Raw genomic sequence first — 25,795 nt, forward strand, 5'->3', positions numbered from 1 at the left:
CAAAATCAGTTGCCACGTGTTGAAGTAAGATGGCAAGCAGGTTTCAGCCTTCCTGTGGGCTTCCTATATCAGTCTCAGCTCTCTTCCCAAGGTCAGCTATAAGCTATCAGGCAAATGGCCCATCAGGGTTTTAGCTGTTTGAGCCTCCTCCTTTCTGTCACATGGCAGGATCAAAATGACAGTTTTCTCTGCATGTCTTCTAGTTTCTCTTGAGTGAGTGTCCATTTATATTGGACCCCAGCAAGGGGGCAAGAACCCAACCTGAGATACGCCTTACTGATTTGCCCAATCAGAAGCCCTAAACTGATTTTATCAAGTAAACTTAATCAGCGCCCCCTCACTAAATTTAATACAATCAAAGGGTATCACCCAGAGGAATAGATTAGTTTGCAAACATAATCCTTCTCTTTTTGAGATTCATAAATAATCTCAAACTGTCACACTAGGTAATAGTCCTTCACTTTGAAATAAGACTTACTCCCAGACTGCACTTGTTAACCATTCATAGCCCATTTTCTTCCACCTAGGGAAACTTCTTGAACTATACTTCATGGGGAAAATCCACTCTGGCTAAGACCTGCTCTTCAGTTGTCCCTATTACCTTCTTGTACATCCAAAGCCTGTGAGACCCAGTTCAGGTCTCTACTGGAACTGAGTTCAGATAAACTCAACGTGGTGTATGAAGCTGCTTTGTGTCATACAGACTTTGGGTGCAGATCCTGGCCCTGCCTCTCACCAGTTGCTTAGGTTTGGAAAAGTAATTTAAGTTTCAGACCCTCAGTTTCACCATCTCTAGAATGGGGGAAATAATACCTATCTCCCAGGGTTCCTTTTTGAGATTGAAATGGAGGTACAGGTCAGGTATCTGACATGTTATACCATTGCACAGGAATACAGACTTGCAGTGTTGCAGTTTTTTTTTGTTTTTGTTTTTTAAGATTTATTTATTTATTTAATTCCCTCCCCTCCCCCCGTTGTCTCTTCTCTGTGTCTATTTGCTGCGCCTTGTTTCTTTGTCCGCTTCTGTTGTTGTCAGCCGCACGGGGAAGTGTGGGCGGCGCCATTCCTGGGCAGGCTGCACTTTCTTTCACGCTGGGTGGCTCTCCTTACGGGGCGCACTCCTTGCACGTGGGGCTCCCCTACGTGGGGGACACCCCTGCGTGGCAGGGCACTCCTTGTGCGCATCAACACTGCGCATGGGCCAGCTCCACACGGGTCAAGGAGGCCCGGGGTTTGAACCGCAGACCTCCCATGTGGTAGATGGACGCCCCAAACACTGGGCCAAGTCCGTTTCCCTAGTGTTGCAGTTTTGAGGAAGGGAGATGTCACAAAAAGTAAGTGGTCTCAAGAAGTCTGCAAACAAGCCACACTGGCTACATGACTGCTTTCCAATGCAAGGCCTGACTCTCCAGCCTGCCTCAACAGCCTGCCTCTCCTTGACAAGGAGAACTGCCTCCTCTCTGACTATTATATGCAGAGCTCAGGCCTTGCTGCCCTCCCAGCACTCCCTAAAACAGCACTCCAACCTCCAGCCCAATACCAACAGAGAGAGCACAGTTCCCTTGTGGACAGGTCTGTCGCCAGACTCCAATCTGAGGGTCCAAGGATGGCTATGGTTGGTCATCAAATCAACAATTTGATGAATGTGATTTGAAACAAAGGAAAAGTTCTGATTGGTTTATCTCAAAATCTTCAAATGCATTCTCAAAAGAGAAGAGAGAAAAAAAGATTCTTTTCCCTCCTTTTCTTCTACCATTCTCTTTCTTCTCTCTCCTCCTTTCTCTTTTCTTATGTTAAGAATGTTAAGTTCTGAATATGATAACCCAACCAAGAAGAAGTTTGTCTTCAGGTGGCCCAAAAAAGGGAAGAGCAAGAGTATCCTGGACAAGGGCTGCAATGACTGAATATTTTGAAGAGTGCTTTGAGTTTACACAGTCTTCACCTTATCTTACTTGATCCATACACCAACCTAGGAGGCAGGTAAAGTTGGTGTTGTTATCACCCCTCAAGCAGATAAGAGCTTTGTCCAGGGTCACACAACATATAAATGTCACATACTGGATTTGAATCCAGGACATCTGACTGTCAGGACTCATAAATAGACCAACCGAGCTTGAGTTGAAAACCCATATTTCAGAGAGTGGAAGCTAAGGATGGAAAGGTAGGACTGGACTACATTCCAAAGTGCTGAATAAGTGAGTTTGTGTTTAAGCAAGGGCAATGGTGAATTCTGGAGAGAGGAGGAAAGGGACATGAGCGAAGAATGATTTAGGAAGGTGAATCTGGTGGCGGCATGTAGTAAAGATGGAAAAAAGAAGAGATGGGTAAGAAAGGGACTAATTGGAATATGGGCTTCAATTCGGTTGGTAGTGATAGGCATACAAAGGAAGAGACTGATAATCAAGAAGATGCAGAGAACAAGTAAGGAGCCTCAAAGATGATGCCAAGTCTTCAAGCCTGGAGGTAGAAGGAAAACCACCAACAGGAGTAGGAAAGTAGCAATAATAAATGCTAACCTTTCCTGCAGCTGTGACATGCTAGCCACAACAGAGTTAAGGGCTTTATGTGGATTTTCTCTTTAAATCCCCCTAATGGCCCTATGAACCAGTTACTATTATCACCCCATTTTAGAGATGGAAAACTGAAACCCAGAGTGGTTACATGATTTGTCCAAAAACATAGCTAATAAAAGGTGGAGCCACTATTTTAATCCCAGATCTGATGATGGTCTCCAGAATCCACACTCTAAAACAGACTCTACTAGTCCTTTCAAACCACCTCCAGATATACTGGAATAAAGGAGGAGTTGATTTGATGAACCAAGTGGACCTGTCCTCTGTTGCCTCTGTGTCCCTTAAGAGACCAAATTCACCCTTCCGCTGATCCAGGTAGATAGCAGTCAGCCCTCACTGAGATTGAAGCTTCTATTTAAGATATTTGCTGTAGAAAAGATCCTCAGTAGGGGTGAGAAAAGGTAACTCCAGTTCAGACTCTGGGCAGACCTGGGAAGGTAGTGGCCTTTAAAACATTAGAAAATGAGGAAAGGAAAGAGATAAATGAAGGAAGGTTACAGGATAAAGGAGGGAAATTGCCCACACCCCAGGAAACATTCTTGAGTAAGGGAAGAAAGGAGCAGAGAGCAGAAGGGGATGATTTAGCGCCCTGCTGACCATTTTGTTTGGGATTCCCCAGCAGCATTCTCTCTTAGGCCACGGCACCCAAGCTCAGCTCAGAATCATCCAGCCTAGATGTCTTTGTCCCAGAGAGAGGATTTTGGTCTTAAACTCAGATAATATATAACTCTAGATAATATAAACATCCAAATGAGAGACTTAAGTCACTTAAAATCATGGAACTTCAGTGTTGGAAGTGGCACTGCCCTTAGACCCATGCAAGAGAGGCCCAGCACTGGCCTCCAGAGGCCATGCCCCACCCCATATTGGGGGCAAGTCTGTGGACACAAGAGATTCTGTCCGTGAACTTCCTTCCAGACCCTACTCCAGGTATTCAGGACCCTGGCCAGACCCAAACCTCCCTGAGGTGTTTCCAGGCCCCATGTAAGCTTCTTCCCCCCGGTTTATCCTTCCAGGGGTATACATTCCCTGTGCCTTCAGGGTGGGCCAAGAGACAGCTCTTTGGGGGCAGTAGATGGAGCCTGGACATTTGGGCTGGGCAGTACATACTCCATGAGCATGAGGCCCCTCCCAGGTGCAGGGCCAAGTTGGGAGTGGAAAGAGAAGGGGGGCGGCGAACTTGGCCCAGTGGTTAGGGCTTCCGTCTACCACATGGGAGGTCCACGGTTCAAACCTCGGGCCTCCTTGACCCATGTGGAACTGGCCCACGTGCAGAGCTGATGCAAGCAAGGAGTGCTGTGCCACGCAGGGGTGTCCCCCGCGTAGGGGAGCCCCACGTGCAAGGAGTGTGCCCCTTAAGGAGAGCCGCCCAGCGCAAAAGAAAGTGCAGCCTGCCGGGGAATGGCGCCGCACACATGGAGAGCTGATACAACAAGGTGAAGCAACAAAAAGAAACACAGATTCCCGGTGCTGCTGATGAGGATAGAAGCAATCACAGAAGAACACACAGCGAATGGACACAGAGAGCAAACAACTAGTGCTCACAACAACAGAAGCGGACAAAGAAGACGCAGCAAATAGACACAGAGAACAGACAACTGGGGCGGGGGGTGGGGGAGAAGGGGAGAGAAATAAATTAAATTAAATTAAATTAAATTAAATTAAATTAAATTAAAAAAATTAAGAGAAGGGGGTAGGCTATGGGTTGGCAACCAGGCCAGCTCTCCTCCCCATGCTGCCACAACCCAGCATAGAACCTCAAGGAATCTTGGAATTCTAAACTTGAACCCAGTCTTCCAGGTAATATAAAAGTATATTTGTCAAGGTGAAAGGATAGAATATTACACTTGTTAGCTAGACTTAGACTTAAATGTTTAGACACATGATAGGTGGCCTCTATATGCCCTCTTGCACTGAGCCCCACAAATGTTGGGGGCAAGACCCTGAATGGAAGGACCCATATCTATTCCAACCACTCAGCCAAGCTAGAGTTCCACCAAATGTTTCAACACCTGCAGTTACAATTTACCTTCATCTCACTGCCTCCTGTGTCTTTAGACCATTCAGTCAATGGCATTTTCTCACCGCTAAAAAATATTCCTTTATTTTGAGTCGAAGTCTGTCTTCCCAGGAAGAGCATTTAGCTATGATGATTGGGAGTTTACTCTGCCAAACAATATAGTGCAGAGGTTAATGAGCCTATGGCCTCGTGTTGACCAGGGTCCACATTACGACTCTGCCGCTTACTACATGTGTGACCTTGGGCAAGTTTCTTAATCTCTCTGACCTTCAGTTTCCTCATCTATAGAATGGAAATAATTCCCACGTCAAAGGGTTGTTGTGAGGAATAAATATCTCTGATAGACCTTTTACATTCTATCTAGATAATGTAAGCAAAAGTCCCAATCCTAGTGGGGAGGCTCATAATTAGTGCCAATAAAGAGTATCTTGATGATTATTGTTGCCTAGGCACTTTCACCCTTTTTCTCATGGTGACAGAGGTTGGCAGCTGGCCTATGAAGACCTGAGAAACAGTCTCTGCAACACTACTTACTAGTGTGACTTTAGACAAGGCACCTCTCCTCTCTGAACTTCAGTTACTTCATCACTAAAATGGAGTTGACAATAATCCCCCTCACCTCACAGAGCTCTTATAAACTCTACTGAAAGGTCACTCATTCATTCATTCATTCATTCATTCATTCTGTAAACACACATGAAGTGTCTCCTGTGTATTAGGTGCTGAAATACAAAACTATACCCCAGCTCCTGCCGTCAAGAGGCCCACATGCTAGTGGATGAAACAAAGATAATTTCAAAATTCCCCTACAGTGTGGTAGGGGAAGACAGCCTGAAGACTCAGGGGGAGACTGGTACTGCTCCCAGGAAAGTGTTTTAAAGGGAGTGGCATTTGAAAGAGGTCAAAGCAATGAGGAGTAGAATGTCATAAAAAAGAAAATATGGAGTCATGTAGTTTTATAGAATAATACACGTCGTTCTTTCAAGTGACAGGTCTTAAGATACTCAACAAAAGTTATTGTAGCCTGTCCCCCCACCCTTATTCCCAACATCTTCCTTTAGGTAGGCTCATCATCCCCAGGTTCTTCAACCATTGCTTACCTGACTTGTCTGTGCATCTTCTCAGGCTCTCTCTAAATCAGTCCATTCTCTATATGCCCCAAAGGCAGGGAATACTTATATGTCTACAGTTGTCACATATGTTACCATAACCAGTTTGTTGGTCATAGCATAACTAAAACCCTATTTTAAAGTAGTTTGTGCTTTCTAAAATTCCAAGACTGTAAGCTCTACTACAAATTAGAAGCCTCAACATCCATTTACATAGTGATATATGACTTGTCTTGTGGATACAGAAAATAGTGTGTGAAGAGGGTGTTGGGCATAGAAAAAGGAAAAAGAGAGCATCAGCTCATGCAGAGATTCTGTGGGCTGCTGACTTAATGCTGTTAGGGGACAGTGAAAACCCCAGCTCTGAGTGGTATCTTATTAAATCTCAAGGGATCCTGGTGAGATAGTCAGGTTCTAGTATTTCAGGTTTAATGTTATAGTTCCCTTTGGTTCAAAGGTCTTAGAATAGGCTTTGATAGAACTGGATGCTTTTTCATGATTGTAAAATGAAAGGAAAGGCAAAATGCTCAGAAGGAAAATTCCCCTGGAAGGGAACAGCCCAACCCCGGAGCCGGAAGCCCAGCCACTGCCTTAAATGACCTCCGGGGCCTGTGGTCACATAGCAGGGCACCACCACGTGAGAGGTCCCTGTTGGAGCTCCATGCTGTCCGACTTAGCACAGGAGTTCTTTCTCGTGTTGAGTACGGAACATTGTATGAACACAGTCCCCTCAGAGCCACAGCCCTGAGTGTGAAGAGCCTGGTCCTTGAAGGGCAGCTGGAGTCTGTCCAGCACCAGTCTGTCCAGTTTCACCGTGACTATGGCCAGCATCTCCCAGGGCAGCAGGAGGCAGGACCTACACAGGACGCCAGCTCCCCTTGCCCTCACGCTCTTGGCTGCCTCCTGCTCCTGCTCGACCTAATGACAGCGCTGGGACCACCCATTCATCCCGTCAGTTCAGGACGGGGCCTTTGCTGCTGCAGCAAGTTAAAGGGAGGGAAGACGTCTGGTTCCCACCACTTAAGAATTAGAGGCTTGGGCAATGCCTCTCACACTTCAGTGTGCAAAGAAATGCTTGAGAGAGCGACTGTCCTGGTTTATGCCAGCATAATTATTAATTGTGCCCCCTTTAACACAAAAGTATCCAAGTTTGGGTGATAAATGGTAGAAGCATCCTACTTAAAATGTAGATTACCAGACGATACTCAGAGTCTGGTGCACTCAGTCAAGGAGTTCTCAGGCATTAAATTAAAAAAAAAAAAAAAAAACTAGCAAACTGGGTGTTTCTGTTGCAGGTGAGCACATTGTGAGAAATACTGATGGCGAGGTGAAACTAGATAGACCAAAAAAATCATTAATAGTACTCATTTTTTCAAAAGCAGTAACCCTTGGCTTTTGTGAAGGGTTTCAATGGTGCTTTTATATTTGTGGCTTTGATTGAACAAAGATGAGTACCCACTATTTTCACAGCCCTTTGCTAGTTGCTGTGGAAATACCAAGATAAAAAAGATAGGTCCCTGCATCAAGCAGTTTATGGAAAAAGACAGATATCACATGGCAGTGAGCTCTGGGTAACCAGGAAATGCTGGAGGGGGCATTTACACAACAGTGTAAGGTAGAAGGGGCAGGCTGAGGTAAGGGAATTTCAGAGAGGTTGAGTGACTTATCCAAAATCCCACTAAGCCAGGTGTCTAACCTGGGCCTTGCAACTCCAAGGCTGCAGCTCCTTCCCCACATAAAGGAATCCGGCACCATGGGCACCGTCCAGCCGCAAGCCCAGAGAGAAACATGCACTCGAGGGACACTTGGGGAGGAGAGAGGTGGAGAGAGGAATAGCAGCATTACTAGAATACTGAAAAATCGAATAAGAACTAATTTAAAGAGGACTCATAGGAAAAAAGGAATTTAAAAATTTTATTATGCAACATTACAGAAATTGATAAAAGCAGAGGCACTTTCATCCCTTCAACTCTCATCCTAACAGCCACCACCACCGGCCCTGTACAGTCTGTCCCTGTGTTCCACCATTTACATCCAATATTTTGCTGGTTGTGATCAAATTTTACATGAATTTCTGTGCAAATTTATCCACTTGAACATTTTTCCATATGATGATGATGTTTTCATAAGTATGATTCTAAATAACTAAGCAATGTGCCATAGAGTACCTGCATCATAATTAATGATTTCCCTATCATTAGATATTTAGCTTGTTTCCAGTTTTTTCTCTATCATAAATAATATACAATGAACATTTTTTTGATTCTAGCTATTTCTTTATGTTGGATCATTTCCCTTTGTATATATTTCCAGATATATTAATATTCAAACAGTATGAGTATATTTAAGTTAGGTATTTCTCTAACACACATAATTTTTAATATAAATGGAATCTTACTCTAACTCATTCTCTTTAACAACTACGTAGTATTCCATGAGAGAACTTTATTTAACTATTCCTCCACTAATGAATATTTATGAATTTTTGCAATTATGAATAATACTACAAGGAATATATTTGTACAGGTATCTGTGCACATGTGTATTTCTGTAGGATGGACACTGAAGTAGAACTGATCAGGCGAATTGTATACACCTTTCCAATTTTAATGCATTTTAACAAATTGACCTTCAAATTGGCTCTCCCAGTTTACACTCAGAACAAAAGTGCATGAAAAGGTCAGTTGCCCAATATCTTCTACAACACTGGATGTTATAAGACTTTTTAAATTTTAACCAATCAATTCGGCAAATGATGTTTCATTATTGTTTAATTTATATTTCCTGCTTCCTGGGAAGGTTAACAACAGTAAGTTTATTTACTTCAGTGTTTGGGTACTGTCCATCCCTCCTGGTTGCTGGAGTACTACTTTGCTTGTCCAACTTCAGTGTCATTCTGGGAATCTCTTCTGTTATAATTCCCCCTTCAGAGAGTCTTTTTTTAAAAATATATCTTTTATTTTTTAAAAAGATACTTAGATTACACAAAATGTTATACAAAAAATATAAGGGATTCCCATATGGCCCACTCCCCACACCTCCCACGCTTCCCCACATTAACAACTCCTTTCATTAGTGTGGTACATTCATTGCAATTGATGAACACATTTGGAGCATTGCCACTAAACATAGGTTATAGTTTATACTGTAGTTTACACTCTCTGCCACTCAATTATGTAGGTTATGGGAGGATATATAATGGCCCATATCTGTTGTTGCAATGTCATTAAGGACAATTCCAACTCCCGAAAATGCCCCCATATCACACCTCTTTTTCCCTCTCCCTGCCTTCAGCACCTCCAGTGGTCAATGTCTCCACATCAAAGATATAATTTCTTCCATAGCTAAAACCACAATAAATCTATAGTAGCACACTAGTAAGTCCTCTCTAGTCCGTAGTTTATTCCCCAATCCTGAGGATTCTGGGATGGTGATGCCCACTCCACCTCTAGTTAAGAGGGAGCTTCAATCCCATACAGCTGATGGATGGGACTCTCTTGCTTGCAGGTGTAGACTCTCTTGGTTCCTTGGTGTGGTGGTTGTCCATCCTCACCTCCTTATTAGTTGTTCTGGGTGAGTCCAATGAACTGGAGAGTAGGTGTTGCAACTCCACTGAGGCTCAGGTACCAGCTGACACATGGACAGCCCAAAGATTCAAGCCCCTTGGTTGAAATAGAAGGGACAGAAGAGGCATGTGTAGAGAAGTCACAACTGAGTCCAAATTATATCACGTTCAGGAGCACAAAGTCCAAAGTAGGGCCCATGTTAAGGCACCAAACTCCAGAGCTGTCTGCCATGACCATAGGACCTGGGTGTCTCCAGAGCCCTCAGGAGCCCCACTATTTGGGGTAGTATCTACTTTGGTAGTCTATAAGATCCTGCTGAGAATGCATGAATATTACCTCTGGAATGACCTCCCAACTCACTTTGAAGTCTCTTAGCCATATAAACTCATTTGTCTTTACCTTTTCCCCCTTTTATTCAAGGTCTTTTTCCAGTTGCTTTGCTAATTGGTGTTTGGTGATAATCACTTGTGCCAGGGAGACTCATCCCAGGGAGGATGTCCCACACTGGGGAGAAGGTAATGCATTATATGCAGATTTGGCTTAGAGAAAGGCAGCATTTGAGCAACATGGAGGCTCTCAGGAGGTAACTCTTAGGCACCTTACAGCACTAGGCTAAGGTGCAATTTCAGGAGCAAAAGGCTCGTGAGCATAGTCGTCAGTATCAAGGGCCCGTCAATGGACCATCCTTCTTCACTAGTCATTGCCCCTGTCCTTGGGGGATTGTTGCTGTTCCATTAGAGAATGTGGCAGAGCTCCCCAAGATGAAAATTCAGTATTCTTTCAGTTATTGTGTGAATCTCTATCCACTGTGAACATTTCAACACATTTATGTACCTTATATGTATGCCCAGGTGAACTTCCTCCCATGTATCCTCCATCACTGACACCCCACACCAATGATCCTCCCTGCCACAGTTCTGTGATCCAAAACGTCTTCAAAAATAAAGCCTAGAATATTGCCAAATACAATTAATAGGAAAATGAATTAATAATGATAGGTTTAAACATAAATAAAATACATAATAATTTAGAAAAATTAAAACTAAATAAAATTTTTCAATTGGGATATTAACAAAATAATGAGGGAAGCAGATGTGGCTCGGGTGATAGAGCTTCTGCCTACCATATGGGAGGACCTGGGTTCAATCTCTGGGGCCTCCTGGTGAAAAAGAAGAGAAAGTGTTCCTGCATGGCAAGCCAGTGCCCACGCAAGTGCCCCCATGGTGAGCCAGGCTCCATGCATGTGAGTCATGCAGCAAGATGGCGATGCATCAAAAGAGAGACAAGGGGACAGTCAAGGTGAAGCACAGCAGAAACCTCCTGGTGAGGTGGTGCAATTGACAGGGAACCTCTCTCCACATCAGGGGTCCCCAGAATCAAATCCTGATGAGTTCTAGAGGAGAGAAAATGAGAAGAGACTAAAACACAAACAGCAAAAATAGCAGGGCGGGAGGAGGGGAAGGGGGGAAAGTAAATAAATAAACCTTTTTTTTTTAATGAAAAATATTTTAAATTTTTTTAATGATTTGCCTTTCATTGCTGTAATAGCTGTTGTCCTGTATATACAATGACATTTTCTTCCATTTCTTCCCCATTGTCTTACTTTTTTTCATTTTGTCGTCAAAGAAGTTGTAGGTTTAATAAAGTCATATACAGAATTTAGGGGACAGGGGGATCCTGTCCTGCCCACTAAAGCCTTGACCTTCCCCAGTGCTTGGTGTCGTTCTGGACTGGGTATCTCGGATGCCGTGAAGTGGACTGCTGTGTGAACTGTGTCCTATTGGGCAGTCCAAGGTGGGCTATGATAGTCTAAAGCATGCGTGCACACTCCCTCACTCCCCTTCTCTCTCAGGTAACGTGACGTACAGAGATGCCTCCTCATCCTTACTTCAGTTCTCTAGTGGGTTATTATTGTTTCAGACATTTGCATGCACATGCACACACACACACTTATACAACATATCTCCCAAGGTCCCACAGTTCTCAGAGACTGTCCTGTCAAAATCCAAACTAAGAAAGAAAAATATTTTCCTAAAGGCACCATCATTTGGTGCCTTTTTTGGAGAAATCATTTTACAGTATTACTCAGAACAGCTTCAGTGTTTTGCCAATGTCTTCCCATCATAACTCGCTCTGATGAGAAGGGAGACTGTAGCCTCTGCATTCACCCGTCGCCCCTAGCCCTCTGGAGGGGACTGTGTCCCAGATAACTCCAAATCCCACTGGCATGGATGGCAGGGTTTGAAGAGGGAATGGCCCAGCTCTTCCTGCTAGTGGTAAGACAGACATTGAGGGGCTGCAGGCTTTGGTAGTTTTTCCTCTTTGCTCATTTACAGATGATAGGGCTCAATGCCCTTTCCAAATGGAAAAGCCCGGGGTAGAATTCCACATTTTTCTCTCCTCCAGACTCCAGCCAAAAATGTCAGTAGTGACTTCTCGCTATAGACCCCTGAGCCGCTGTGTAAAAAGCTATGGCTCAGGACCTAGAAGCCACGGGGCCGGTGGCCCTGAGCAGCCTACACGCGAGTGCCCTCCAGCAGAGCTCTGACTGGTGCTCACGTAGACCCAAATCCAGCACTCCAAGAGGGCTTCTCGGTGCTGGTGATGTTGTCTCTTGATCTGGATGCTGGTTACATGGGTGTGTTCAGTGATAGAAAAGCCAAGCTGTTTCTGTATGACGCACCATTGTCTGTATGTTATACTTCAATAAAAAAAGTTAACATATAGTCTAACCAGCCATTAAAATTCATTATGAAGCAGATTTAATAAAAACAGTGGGGAATAGGAATAGTTGTAGGCAAATAGGTGAGTAGATCTGAAGATCGAATTCACAAAGAGAACTGCTTACAGATCTGAAGTCAGTGTCTATCAAGATTAATAATTTGGTTCTAAGAAAATTGGTCACCTGGCAGAATTGGCTGTCTGTGTGAAAAAAGTGCTTATACTGAAACCTCTGCCTCATCCTGAAATAGAGTTAATCACATATCCCTACTAGATAAAGAATTACGTTTAAAACATTAGAAGAAAACGAAAAATACTTACATAAACGTGGGAAAGAGAAAGTGACAAAAGATTTAATTTCCTAAAAATTCAAAAACTTTAAATGGAAAAGGAGCCCATATTGGGAAAACATTATTTACAGCACTTATAACATAGCAAGTGTTAATATACTTAATAATATTCAAAGAAATTTATAAGAAAACCACATAAGTAGCAAGTAGTAAAAAATGTATGAAATTAAGAAGTAACAACGCAAATAAGAGATTTTTTTAAAAATGGTCCCTTCGGGGATAAAAGGAAAAAAAATAAGAAAGAAAGCCAGAGATTAAGATGCACTTGAGACTGTGTATCACACTAACTGTTTGTTGAGAGCACCAGGCTCATCTGAATCAGCCTGTTCTGGATGCTCCCCTGATGGGTAAAGCTAGACTTTTCCACAGTCCCAGCACTCAAGTCCGGCTATTCCTAGAAGGGCCACATAACAAATTGAGAAACTGTTTATCATTCATGTTTCCTACCAAATCTCTGTCTCCTGTATATAATGTTATGGTTTATTTTGCTTGTGGAAATGACTTTCTGCCTTGCCTGGTCTTCAGTGATTTAAATTTTTTTTATGTTTATTTTTTTGTTTGTTTTTATTTTTTTTCTTCACTTTCTTTTAAATGTTACATTAAAAAAATATGAGGTCACCATATACCCCCCCACCCACTGATTTAAATTTAATTCTTCTTCATTTTCTAGCTGTAGTTTCCAAGATAGGAGTCTTTTTTCCTTTATTTTTCTACAGCTGTTGTCTTCTTATCTATCCCCTTCCTCTTTCACTTCCTTCTTCTACATCATCTTACTCAGTAGCCCTTAATCTTTCTGCAGCACACAACTGTCTGAGACCGGGTGAATGCTGTGTACCTCTTTTCCAGAAAAATATCAGTAGCACACATGCACACACACTTAAAATTTAGGACGTTCATAAATGCCAATCTCTGTTTCCTGTCATCTGGCACTAGTAATTCCTACAGATTATTTTCCTTTAGACAAATCATCATCCTTTGTGATTATAATTCACAAAAGAAGAAAGAAGATTGCTCTGTAGACACAGTCTCATCAAAGTGCCACTTTCAACTCAAGTCCAATAAGCAAAACATTTGAAAAACAATTTAAATCTTTATGGAAGATCTGGAAAAATCTCGAGGGAAGAAATTTCATTCATAACATTTTTTTTCATTTAAAAAATTTATTGAGGTATATCACTTACACATAAACATACATACTATAGAAAAGTTGTAAATTTACAAAACAAACATGCATAACATACAGGGCTTTCTTACCTCACCCTACCCCCAAGACCTTGCATTGTTGTGAAACATTTTTAACAAATGATAAAAAGCATCCTCAAAATATTACTTCTAATTAAAGTATCTTATATTTGGTGTATTTTTCCCTCAACCCACCCTCCTATTATTATTATCTCATATATACATGAACATACAGAAACAATAAGTGGATAGTAAAAGTTGTGAACTTACAAAGCAAACATGCATAACATCATACAGGGGTCCCATACATCAACCCACCACCAGCACTTTACATTGCTGTGAGACATCTGTTACAAATTATGAGAGAATATCATCAAAATCTTACTACTGAGGGAAGCAGACTTGGCCCAATGGATATGGTGTCCACCTACCACATGGGAGGTCCGTGGTTCAAACCCCGGGCCTCCTTGACCCGTGTGGAGCTGGCCCATGTGCAGTGCTGATGCGCGCAAGGAGTGCTGTGCCACGCAGGGGTGTCCCCCGTGTAGGGGACCCCCCGCACCCGTAAGGAGAACCACCCAGCATGAAAGAAAGTGCAGCCTGCCCAAGAATTGCGCCACACACACGGAGAGCTAATACAACAAGATGACACAACAAAAAGAAACACAGATTCCCAGTGCCGCTGATAAGATAGAAGCGGTCACAGAAGAACACACAGTGAATGGACACAGAGAGCAGACAACTGGGGGGGAGAGGGAGGAAAGAAAAATAAATAAAAAGTAAATCTTAAAAAAAAAAATCTTACTACCAACTATAGTCCATATCTTACATTTGGTGTATTTCCCCCCAACCCACCCTATTATTATTTTATTAAATATATATTTTATTAAGAATTTGTGAACTTACAAACAATCATGCATATGTTCAAAATTCCCATCAAACACCCCTTCATCAACACACCACACCATGGTGGAATATTTGTTACAGATTATAAGATGCTATCATCGGACTGTTACCACTAACCATGGTCCATAGCATATATTTGGCACACTTTTTCCATACTACCCCATTATCAACACAGTATGTCTTTGGCATAGATGCGTGAATATTACAGTATTGCTGTTAACCATAGTCCATAGGTCACTGCAGTTGTATTTTTGCCATGCTTCTCCACATTCCACCACCCTGCAATAGTGATATGAACTCTAGCTCACAAAGGACACTCTTGCATCTGTACATCAACCACATTCCTCATCCTCCTCAGTGTTTACTGTGTTATTCAGTCCCTAGATTATTCTCTAACTTCCTTTCAATTGACATTAACATCCCTAGACTACGTTCTCCATCCATGTTCCCAGTTATAAACATGCTGTTACTCACTCTAATGTGTAACCATCACGTCTATACGTTTCCACACTTTTATAGTAAAGTTAATTAAAACTTCTACATACATTAAGCATCAGTAGTCCATCTCAGTCCTCCTCTTATCTCCTTTAAGAATCCATCACCTACCACCAGTCTTGAAGATGTTTTCCTACATTTTCTTCTAGGAGCTTTATGGTTTTTGCTTTTCTATTTAGGTTTTTTATCCATTTTGAGTTAATTTTTGTATAAGGTGTGAGATAGGGGTCCCCTTCTTTCTTTTGGCTATGGATATCCATTTCTCTCTGCACCATTTGTTGAATGGACTGTTCTGCCTGAGCTGAGTGGGTTTGACAGGCTTGTCAAAAATCATTTGACCATAGATGTAAGAGTCTGTTTCTGAACCATCAGTTGAGTTCCATTGATTGATGTTTCTGTCTTTATGCCAGTACCATGCTGTTTTTACCACTGTAGCTAGGTAAAATGATCTAAAGTTCAGAAGTGGGAGTCCTCCAACTTTGCTTTTCCTTTTTAGAGTGTTTCTAGCTATTCAGGACTCCTTACCCTTCCAAATAAATTTGATAATTGTGTTTTCCATTTATTTAAAAATAATGCTAGTGGAATTTTTATTGAGATTGCATTGAATCTGTTTATCAATTTGGGTAGAATTGACATCTTAATGATATTTAGTCTTCCAATCCATGAGCATTGAATGTTCTTCCAATTATTTAGGTCTTTTAAATTTTTTTAAACAATGCGTTATAGTTTTCTCAATACAAGTGCTTTACATCCTTGATTAAGTTTATTCCTAAATATTTTGTTCTTTCAGTCACTATTGTAAATGGAATTTTTTTCCTGACTTCCTCCTCAGATTGAGTATTACTAGTGTCCCTTAAAAGTTTATTTCAACTGATATAAGTATAGCTACTCTGTCTTCTGTTCTTCTTATTGTTGTTGTTGTTGTTGTCATGGTATGCATGGAATATCTTTTTCCAGCCTTTCACTTTCAACCTATTGGTATCCTTGGATCTAAGGTGATTCTTTTGCAGACATCAAATAGATGGCTTATATTTTCTTATCCATTCCACCAATGTGTGTCTTTTGATTGGGGAGTTTAATCCATTAACTTTCGATATTATTACTGTAAAGGCAGTTCTTATTTCTCACATTTTGACCTTTGGGTTATATCTGATAAATTTTTTTTTACTACTCTTTTGAGACTTTTAGTTACTTTTACTGATATAATCTTCATTTCTAGACTCTCTTCCAAGCACATAGCACACCCTTTAGTACTTCCTGCGAGGCTGCCCTCTTTGTTATAAACTCTCTCAGTTTCTGTTTATCTGTGGATATGCTAAACTCACCCTCATTTTTGAAAAAACAATCTTGCTGGATATAAGATTCATGGCCTGAAGTTTTTTTCTTGCAGAATCTTAATTATACCATATCACTGCCTTCTTGTCATCATGGTTTCTGATGAGAAATCAGCACTTAATCTTATTGTGTATCCCTTTATGTTATGCATTGCTTATCTTTTGCTGCTTTCAGAATTCTCTCTGTTTTTGGCACTTGACATTCTGATTAGTATGTTTCTCAAAGTTGGTCTATTCAGATTTATTCAGATAGGAGTAGGTCATGCTTCTTGGACACAGATATCTCTGTCTTTCAGTAGGGTTGGGAAATTTTCTGCCATTATTTCTTCAAATATTCCTTCTGCCTCTTTTCCTTTCTCTTCTCCTGGGACATCCATAGCATGTAGTTTTTGCATGTCTCTTGCTGTCATTTAGTTCCCTGAGACCTTGTTCAATTTTTTCCATTCTTTTCTTCATCTGTTCTTTTGTATGTTTGCTTTTGGAAGCCTCCAAGCTCACCAATCCTTTATTCTGCCTCCTCAAATCTGCTGTTACATGATTCTAGTGTATTTTTTATTTCATTTATTGCATCTTTCATTCCCATAAAATCTGCCATTTTTCTATGTATGGTTTCAAATTCTTCTTTGTGCTCATCCAATGCCTTAATATCCTTAATCTCTTTAACCATCTCATTGAACTTATTAAGATTTGTTTGAACGTCTATGATTAGTTGTCACAACTCCTTTACATCATCTGGAGGCTTCTCTTGTCCCTTTAACTGGGCCATATCTTCCTGTTTCTTGGTGTGGATTGTAGTTTTTTGTTGGTCTCTTGGTATCTGCCTTACTAGATGTATGTATTCTGGGTGCAGTTTCTATCTTTAGTTTAGAGCTTTCTTGCCCTTTCTCCCTTGCTGGTTGTGTAATAGGAGCCAAGGATATAGCTGGTGCTATAAGCTGTAGAGGCTCAAGCTGCCTGCATCGCTCCAGGGACTGATGAAGCTTCTCCTGCCTTTCTCCTTTGTCAGGAGTAGGGTCAGAACCACAGCTATGTGTAATAATCCAAGTTGTGCAGGCCAAGACCATCTGTAGTTGCTAAGAGAGACTGATGAAGCCTCATGCCCCTTCTTCCCCTGTCTGGGGTAGGGATGGAGTTGCAGGTATGGGCAGCAATCTCTGCTGTGCTGGTCCAAAATGACCACAGTTGCCCTGGTAGACTGCTCACTATTCAGTCTGTGCCAGCCAAATATACCTGCAGTTACCCAGAGAGGCTGGTTCAGGGCCTGCCAGTCTCCTCCCTGCCAGAGGTGGGGCTGAAGAATAGGCTAGCACTGTAGTCCAATCTGAGCAGAATAATGATGGTCCCTACCTTCACTGTGATTTTCAATCAGCTTCCCCTCATGTCAGAGATGGAGTCAAAATAGTGGCTACTGACCTCATTCCAACTTGGATTTAGGATAGCCCTCCGAATTTACTAATCAGTATGCTGAAGTTGGTGCCCACCTGTCTCTTCCTCCCCCATTTTTGGGAAATGGAGCTTCCAATTGCAGCTACAGAATAGCTCCCAAGGCAGCTTGTGCCACCAGTGGAGGATGGGCATCAACCTCCACAGTGTGGAGCACTCTACTTACAAGTCTTCTCTGCAGATGGGCAGTCTCCTCCTTCCATTCTTTCAAGGATGTTGCAGGATGCTTTTCTGGTCTCCTGGAGCCCCCAGATATGTGGTTTAGATAGCTCTGGGTGATTACTAACTGCCCTGTAGCATGAGCTGACTCTATTAGCTCCTTACTATACCACCATCTTGCTGGTTGTCTTCCCATAACATATCTTTTAAAAACTCTAAACTCCTCTCTCCTCATCTCCATCTCTGTTAATATCTCTCACACATGGCAGCTTCCCCCAAAGTCTCTTCCCTTCTGCAGTCTCTCTATCCAGAATGTTTCTCAAATATCTCATTTGCTGTATCTTATATTTCTCCTTCTTTCCCCTCGTTGTCTAAGCATATTCAGATAAGTTACTCTGACTTATATAAATTACTTTCTAACTTATGGAAGTCCAAATGGCATGATAGTTCTCAATTCAACCTTTTATCCCAAATCTGCCACATCCAGTAAATGAGCTGGTAGACACAGATTAGCAGAAAGCAAAGGTAGGGCACAGGTATGAACATTAACCTTTAACATGTTTTCCTGTTACACAAAAGAAGTGCAAAATCTGTCTCTTCCTAACCACCCTAACTGTTCTTCCAAAAGGGTACCAGGTTCATCTGAAATAGCCTATTCTGGAGGTTCCCTCTGATGGGTTAGCTGTCCCCATACAATTTTTACCCCACTTCAGCCAGCAGTGCCAGTGGATGAAATAGGGCTCCTGTCCTCTCTCTCCATTTCCCAGAGAACAGGGAGAAACCCTCTTCCCACCTTCATCTATAGGGTGCAAAGTTGCCATGGATTCAGCTCTAAGAGCCATCACAGGAGCACCCCAGGGCCAGAAATATCAAAGCATGTCAACAGACAGAAATAAGATACAGGTGCTCTTTACTTAGTATTGTTCCCTCTAGACACCAGAATACCAACTCTGGTAGTCAAACAGCTCCATTCTTAGAAGAGTTTGTTAACTTGGATCTTCACAAAGACACCCAAAGAATTCGCTGAGATTTATCAAATCCATAGTGTAGAATAGGAACCCTATATATTGTAATATACAATAGACTTGAGCTTGCGTGTGTTAAACTCTTAAGACTCAAAGGCATATTTGGGTGTGAATTTCCCACTCTTCATCACCAAGTAAGGATGGAAGATCTAATCCATATGGCTGGGAGCAGAGTTTTGTTCTGGTCAGGTCACATGCATTTGCACCCAGATTCTGCAGACCCTCTCACGGATTCTGCTGGGTGTCATGCTGGACTTGCCCCCTGTGGTTCTGCCCCCTGATATCTCATACTTGTTCAGAGCCCTGGCTTGAAGGTCCCCTCCCACTGGTAGATGATTTCTGTGGGTTTCCATAGAGTGCTGCCCCCACCTAAACACTCAGCAAAAAGCCAGCTGCCTCCTTTACCTGAACACCTGTGACTGGATTTTTGAGAGTCTTCCTCGAGGCACTTTTGTCCAATTTAGAATGTTTTCTTTGAAGAGTTTGAAGGTTCTGAATAAACCCAGAAACTGCCATGCCTGACCCTGAACAGGCCCTCAGCACAGTCCAGTCAAACCTGACTTGTGGAATAAACAGAGAAAATCCTCTGGGCTGGAGGAAAGGAGAAGAGGGTAACTTGGTAATCTTCCTATGCCTCCCAGTGTGATGCAGGTTGGCAGTGTCCAAATCTCCCGCTTGAACTTGTTTTTGTCCTTCTGTAAGATTTAACTTGGATTTGGTCTAAATTTTCCTTGGTAAAATTTTATTCCTGTATTTCAAATCCTGTCCCCATTGGGAAGCCCTGAGCAAGGCACCTGTTTCCTGCTACCTGGAGCCCATGACCAGTGCCTTCTGGCCAGCTCCCTTTGGCCACCTTGTTAGCCTGACTCCATGCCCCTCCTTAGTGCCATCTGGCCTTAGAAAGCAAACCTTCCATCCCTTCAACTTCCTCTGCTCTCCTTTGGATTTCTTCCAGTCTGCTGACATCCTGCTACAGGCTCTTTTCTGCCTTTCCTAGTGAGCCTGTTTCATAGTCACTGGGCTGGAGGGCTGCTGCCTGGGGATCTGAGCACACCTTCCAAGCAATAGCAGATATCAAGTAGAGATGGAGAGAGATCAAGTACTAAGTGCAGACGAGAATCCCTTCCCACAACTCCCAGCCATGGCGACCCCCATCCCTCCCGCCTGGTTAGGCTAGCGAAGAGCTCTAAGTCAGAAGACCTAACATCCCAGATCTCCCCGCAGTAGCCGTGGGACCTTAGCCAAATCACCTGACCTTTCTGAACACATGTTTTGTCATCTATAAAAATAAGAGAAACAAAAAACTGTAACGCCTGGTTAAGGATCAAGCAAGATGAAGCGCAGGACAATCTCTTCAAATACTAATGAACATTGTTGTGATAAGTAGGAAGGGAAACTAAAACAAACCCTAGGTGAACCAAGCCATTATCAAGTATTTTGGAGCACCTGCATAGAAATATGCAGCAAAAAGTCCATCATGGAAGGCTCCCTAGGAGAGGCAAAAATCCCCTTCCTTCTTTTCTCTTTTTGTTCTGTTTGGACCCCAGGTGCAGAAGGCTGATGTAACTATACTCATCAGATCATAACATGTCTATGTTTGCCACAAGGCTGCCAATGAAAAGTACACAGAAATGGGTTGGCTTTTATAAAGGGGATTTATTTGGGGCAAAAGCTTATAGTTCTGAAGCTGTGAGATGTCCAAATCAAGCCACCATCAGAGATGCTTTCTCACCAAAGTCAGCTACTGGAAATCCCGGTGTCCTGCCACGTGGTGAAGCAAGATGGCAAGTGATCTGTGCCAAGGTCCCTGCCTTCCCCTCAGTGCACACCATCTCCTGGAACTCAGCTGTCATAGATCAGGCATATGGCAGGGCTTGTCTCTTCAGCCTTGAGCTGCATCCTGGGCCCAGCTCCTCGGGTACCTCTTTCCTTGCCTCTGTGCTCTGCTGATTCCAGACCCTGAGACCTCTCTCAGTCCTTGGGGCTTCTCTGTCTTCCTGCAGTCCTCCCTCACATGGCAGGATCAAAATGATGGATTCCTTTCTCTGTGTATCTGCCTTTTATATAAAGCTCCATTTAAATAAAGCTCCATTTATATAAAGGTGGAGACCCAACCTGAGTCAAACTTCATTGACATAGTCCAATCGAAAGTCATATACTTCTCCAAAGATTTTATTGACCAGTATATCAAATCAGAATATAAATATGAACTCTTGCATATATTTACAATTGTATAGGAACATTTGAACATGAATATTGTTTGTGGTACTTATTTAAGAAATTGAGTTGGATTATCATGTGATGTCAGAAGATTGCAATGCCACTTTAGTGCCAATAAAATGTATTTTAATTGCCCCAGATATTGTTGAATACTTAAGTATTTCATTTGACTAAAGCTTTTCATTTGACTGAAGTTTTATGCTTTGATTTTTTTCCTTTTCTTTCATTCTTTTTTCTTTGCTTTTTTGCTTGTTTGTTTGTTTCCTAGGTACTAATTATAATTTTTATTTGGGAAGTAGCTGTGTACAGCTTATTTGTTTTCAGTAGTGTATCTCTTCTGATAAGACAAGAAGAGATAAGCTGTTTAAAAAGTGTTTAATATTGATAAGGGGGAGAGAAAGAAAGTGTATTAGTTAAAGATATTATAACATATACATTTTGTATATCATTAAATCTTTAAAAGTAATTAAATTTATTCTTGTTTACAAAAAAAAAAGGGCCCACACCCACTGCAATGGCTTAGTTCAAGAACATAATCTTTTTCTTGTTAGGATTCATAAAAATAACTTCAGACCATCACTGACATTATCATTCACCATTGGTCTGTACAAAACTGCTCTCTTGTTTTATTTATTTATTCTTTTATTCTCTCTTCTCCACATTTCATAGGCAATCATTCCCAAATGTGTATCCATTTCTCATATGTGTTTTGTGAATTGTTGTTCTATACACTTGTATTTTAAAATTTTGTAAGCAGTCCTGTTAGATATTTCATCTGGTTAGTTGGTTGCTTTCATTTAGCACCGTGCTAAGATCTCACGTTGCTGTGTGTTGCTATGGTACATCATGTCTATTGTTTCCAACAGCTGCATTACCTTCCATGGTGTGCATATACCTGATTTTACCTCTCTACTCCCCACTGATGATTGCTGAGTTAGCCTCCAATTCCCTGCCCCTATGAACAACACATCAATGTACTTCTTCATACATGACCCTTAAAGGATGTATTGAGAACTGGGGGGGGACGTAGACCCAGGAGCAGAACCACTGTATCATGGGGTATGTGTGTACTTACTATGACTAAGTGGTACCAGGTCTCTCTCCTCAATGACTGCCCCAGCTGTATGCCACCAACAGTGCTTCTGTGTCCCCACATCTGCATCAAAACTTGGCAGCATCTAGCTTCCTAATTTTTGTCAACTTACCAGTGTGAAGCAATAGCTCGTTGTGGTCTCAGTCTGTATTTCTTAGGTTACTAATGGTTTGAGCAACTCTTCAAATGCTTGTTAGGCTTTTGGTTTGCCCTTTAGAAACCCCCTGCCCATACCCACTGCTTATTATTTCATTGGGGCTTTTTTTCTCTCAGATGGTTTGCACAGGTTCCTTCTCTTTTGAAGAGGCTCCTTTCTCTGATTCCTACCAACTCTCCCAACCCTCATCCTGGGGACCAAGGCTTGATCATGGCCCTAGGTACAGTTAAAGAACAAGGACCCCTTGCTCCCTTCCCCTCTGCCAGCCTTGCCTAAGGATTGCAGCCCAGGAAGGCCGGTAACAAGGGGAAAAATGTTCCTCTTTTCCACTGTTGCTAACCGGCTGCGTCAATTTCATGAGTTAATAAATGATTGGAGAGGCTTAATTGTATCAGAAGAAATTGGAATCAGCTGATGCTTAGGCCCCCACTCAATTAATTCGTTCTCCTAAGAGAGCTGCGGGAGCAGGGGGCAGCCGGATTGTTAATTACATGCGCTGGTGCCAGCTGTGGCTGGCGTTTCCTGTCAGTATTTGCCCAGGCAGTGAGGTGAGGTGACCCTGCTTCGCTGAAGCTGAAGTCACTGAGGCGCAGGAGCCCTTCAGAGAGAACAGGAACACTGGCCTGGTGAGGCATGGAGGACCCGTTTCCCAGCGCCTTCTGTCAGGGTGGCTTTCATTCTACCCGCAGCCCCCAGCCTCTTCTGGAAGAATGTCCTTTAGGGTCCCCCATCCTGACTTCTTCTTTGGGTCCCACCCCTCCCAGGCTGGCACCGCGTGGCTCTGGCTCTCCTGGGCGTCCCCCTCCTCTACCTTCTGGCCCTCTTACCAGTACGCAGAACCCAGAGCCAGTCTTGTCGTGGGCAGCAGGTGAGGCCAGGGGCTCTACACGTTTGCCCACCTCCCTGCTGCCTCCAGCCCGAAATCCTACCACAGACCTTCATCCCCAAATCATTTCCCCAAAGGGCCAGATGGCAAGGATCAAACCTCTTACCAACACAGACCCCCGGGCTGCTCCGCAGAGGCGCTGCTTCAGTGGGTGTGGGGCTGGCTCTGGACTCTGTTTGAACACATGGCTCTGGTGATCATTACCATCAAGCCAATTTGAGAAACCTCACTTCAGGAGACACCGTGGCTCCTGGGGGACTAAGTTCTAATTTTCTGGAAGGAGCCTCATAGCAGGGCAGTGGTCTGCAAGTTAGGAGGCCTCATTCCCAGCACCCCATCCAGTTCCTATCTCTTTCTTGGTGTGTGTGGTTAAGCAAATCACTTGTCCTCTATGAACTTGTTTTCTTAGTGTAGGAAAAAAATATATATTGGGCCAGATCTCCTAGTGTCCTTCCATTTCCTTGGCTCATTCCTCTAGAAGTAACTGGTATGTTAAACATGTTGCATGGTTTGTCATTAAAACAAAACCAAAAAAACACATTATTTCTCCCAGCATCCATTTACTTTAAAATGTACTCAGTAGGAGAAATCTTCTCCTACCCATAAATAAAAATATGACCAGGTCCCATGGCTTTTTCATGCACTCTTACGTGACTGATAGTCTAATGGTCACTTTAAACTATAAGTGCAGTCTCCATTCAGAAATTAGGATGCCCGTCATGAAGAGTAGTCAAAGCACTCCCAATCTGACAGCCTTAATCGTCTCCTTTCCTCCAGCTTGGATCTGCTTCCGGCTGGAGCTGCCATGTCCCTCTGCTGTTTGCATGTCCCCTGTTTTTTGCCCTCTCTATCACCACCCCCACTAGCTGTTGTTTCACCACCTTCCAGGATTGAGATGGGTGCTCTGCGGGGCTCAATGGTTTCTGCTCTGTGGGCCTGAGAGAACATTAAAACCGGCTTCTTGCTTTTATGCATGTTTTTGTTGACTCTTCCGAAACCCCCCGCTGGGCCCCTCTCTCCTGCAGTTCCCATACCCCAGGGGGTGCATCATCTCTATCCTAGGGGTCCCCTGCAACTCCCTACTCAGCCCCTGGGCATCTGGAGGCCACTCCCAGCCTCTTCTGCTGGGCTCTTCTTACCCCTCCAGGCGGCACTGCTGGACACCAACCCATGGCAGCCAGTCCACTGGAGACACTCCTGCATCCTTACCTGACAGAGCCAGGGTGTTCAGCCAGCCAGCGCTGCAGCGCTCTCCCAGCTCTGCCCCCAAGGCATTAACACTTCTCTCACTAGGTCCCACCCCAGCTCCCAGTCCACTCCAGCGTCCTCGGGTATGAATGAGTCCGGGGCCATGCTTCATGTCTCCCAGCTGCAGTAAACTCACTGCCACCCTCCCCAAGTGTTACCTCTGAAAGCTCCCCTGACTAGGCGTGGGGTTAGAGGGCAGCATCCCACCACGGCCCTCCTCCCTTGGGGACAGGATGGAGGGATTCGTGGCTCAGCATTGGCTCTCGCCACAGAAAGCTTCCTCAGCAAACTAATGGCCCATCTTTCTTTACAAAGTGGGTGGAAGTGTTCATGGATCCTGAAAGAGGTTTTCTCACATTCCCTTGTACAGTCTGCACATGGCAGGAGGGATAGTATTCAGCTATCTATTGGCATCTTAATCCAAACTTACGTAGAAGAGTCCCACTCTAACATCCACTTATGGATGGTTTACATTTTATTGAGCGTGAGGAGAGCACCTTGGGGAGTAGAAAGCCTGAGCACCCAGAACAGCTGCAGGAGGAGCTGGGAGGCAGTGTGGAGATGCAGGTCTGGGAGGGGGAGGAAGGTGCGGGCAGGCCTTTGCAGGTGAGCGTCTGCCATCTTCTCACCTTTTCCCGAAGGTCTGATCCTGAGACCTGCAAACTCAGATAAGGACCAGTCCTTGAGGCATGCTGCTGTCTGTCCTTTGACCTCCCGCTCCTGGCCTAGAAACCCTTAGAAGGTGGCTCTGTGGATCTGGTTACGTGGTTGGGTTCCCTGCTCCCCAATACAAAACACGTCAGTGGGGCTCAGCTCCTCAGAGCAATTGAGCCGAGGCCGAACATCACCACCAGAGGGCGCCCTTCCCCCGTTCCCAGTGTAGGGCCCAGCCTCTTATCTAAATAACGTTGAAGAGGTATTTAAAGAATTTTGGTTTGAAGAGAGCCCCAATAATTAGACTTCTTCGGATTACTAAGTGTCTTAGAATGATTCTGCTTCCCCCTCCATCACCACAGCAGCTGAATTTGTTTACTAGACTGTCTAGTTGGCATGTTTGGCCTGAAGGGAGTTGGGATAGTGGAGTAAGGAAAGGAGTAGCTTTGGGTCCTGGAAAGAATGAGAAGGGTATGAGGAAGAGGTATGTGGGGCTGTGGGGAGAGGGATCAGTCGTGCAGGCAGCAAGGACACTTCTGCCAAGGGAACAAATGTGAATTCTCAAGTGCACCGTGAAAGAAGCCTCAGAAGCACTTTCCCCCTTGAGCCTCACTTCCTAGAGCTTCTTCTCCACCATCCCGATGATACTACGTT

The 25,795-nt window shown here is 43.4% G+C and overlaps 1 protein-coding gene across 5 annotated transcripts in view; it reads left to right on the forward strand.

The window, feature by feature from the left end:
- Positions 1-25,795, forward strand: part of LOC101435890 (protein FAM163A) — a 101,562-nt gene that overhangs the window by 67,835 nt on the left and 7,932 nt on the right. The gene's annotated exons all lie outside the window — the stretch shown is intronic.

Source organism: Dasypus novemcinctus, chromosome 13 (genome assembly GCF_030445035.2).
Source record: "Dasypus novemcinctus isolate mDasNov1 chromosome 13, mDasNov1.1.hap2, whole genome shotgun sequence".
Classification (NCBI taxonomy): Eukaryota; Metazoa; Chordata; class Mammalia; order Cingulata; family Dasypodidae; genus Dasypus; species Dasypus novemcinctus.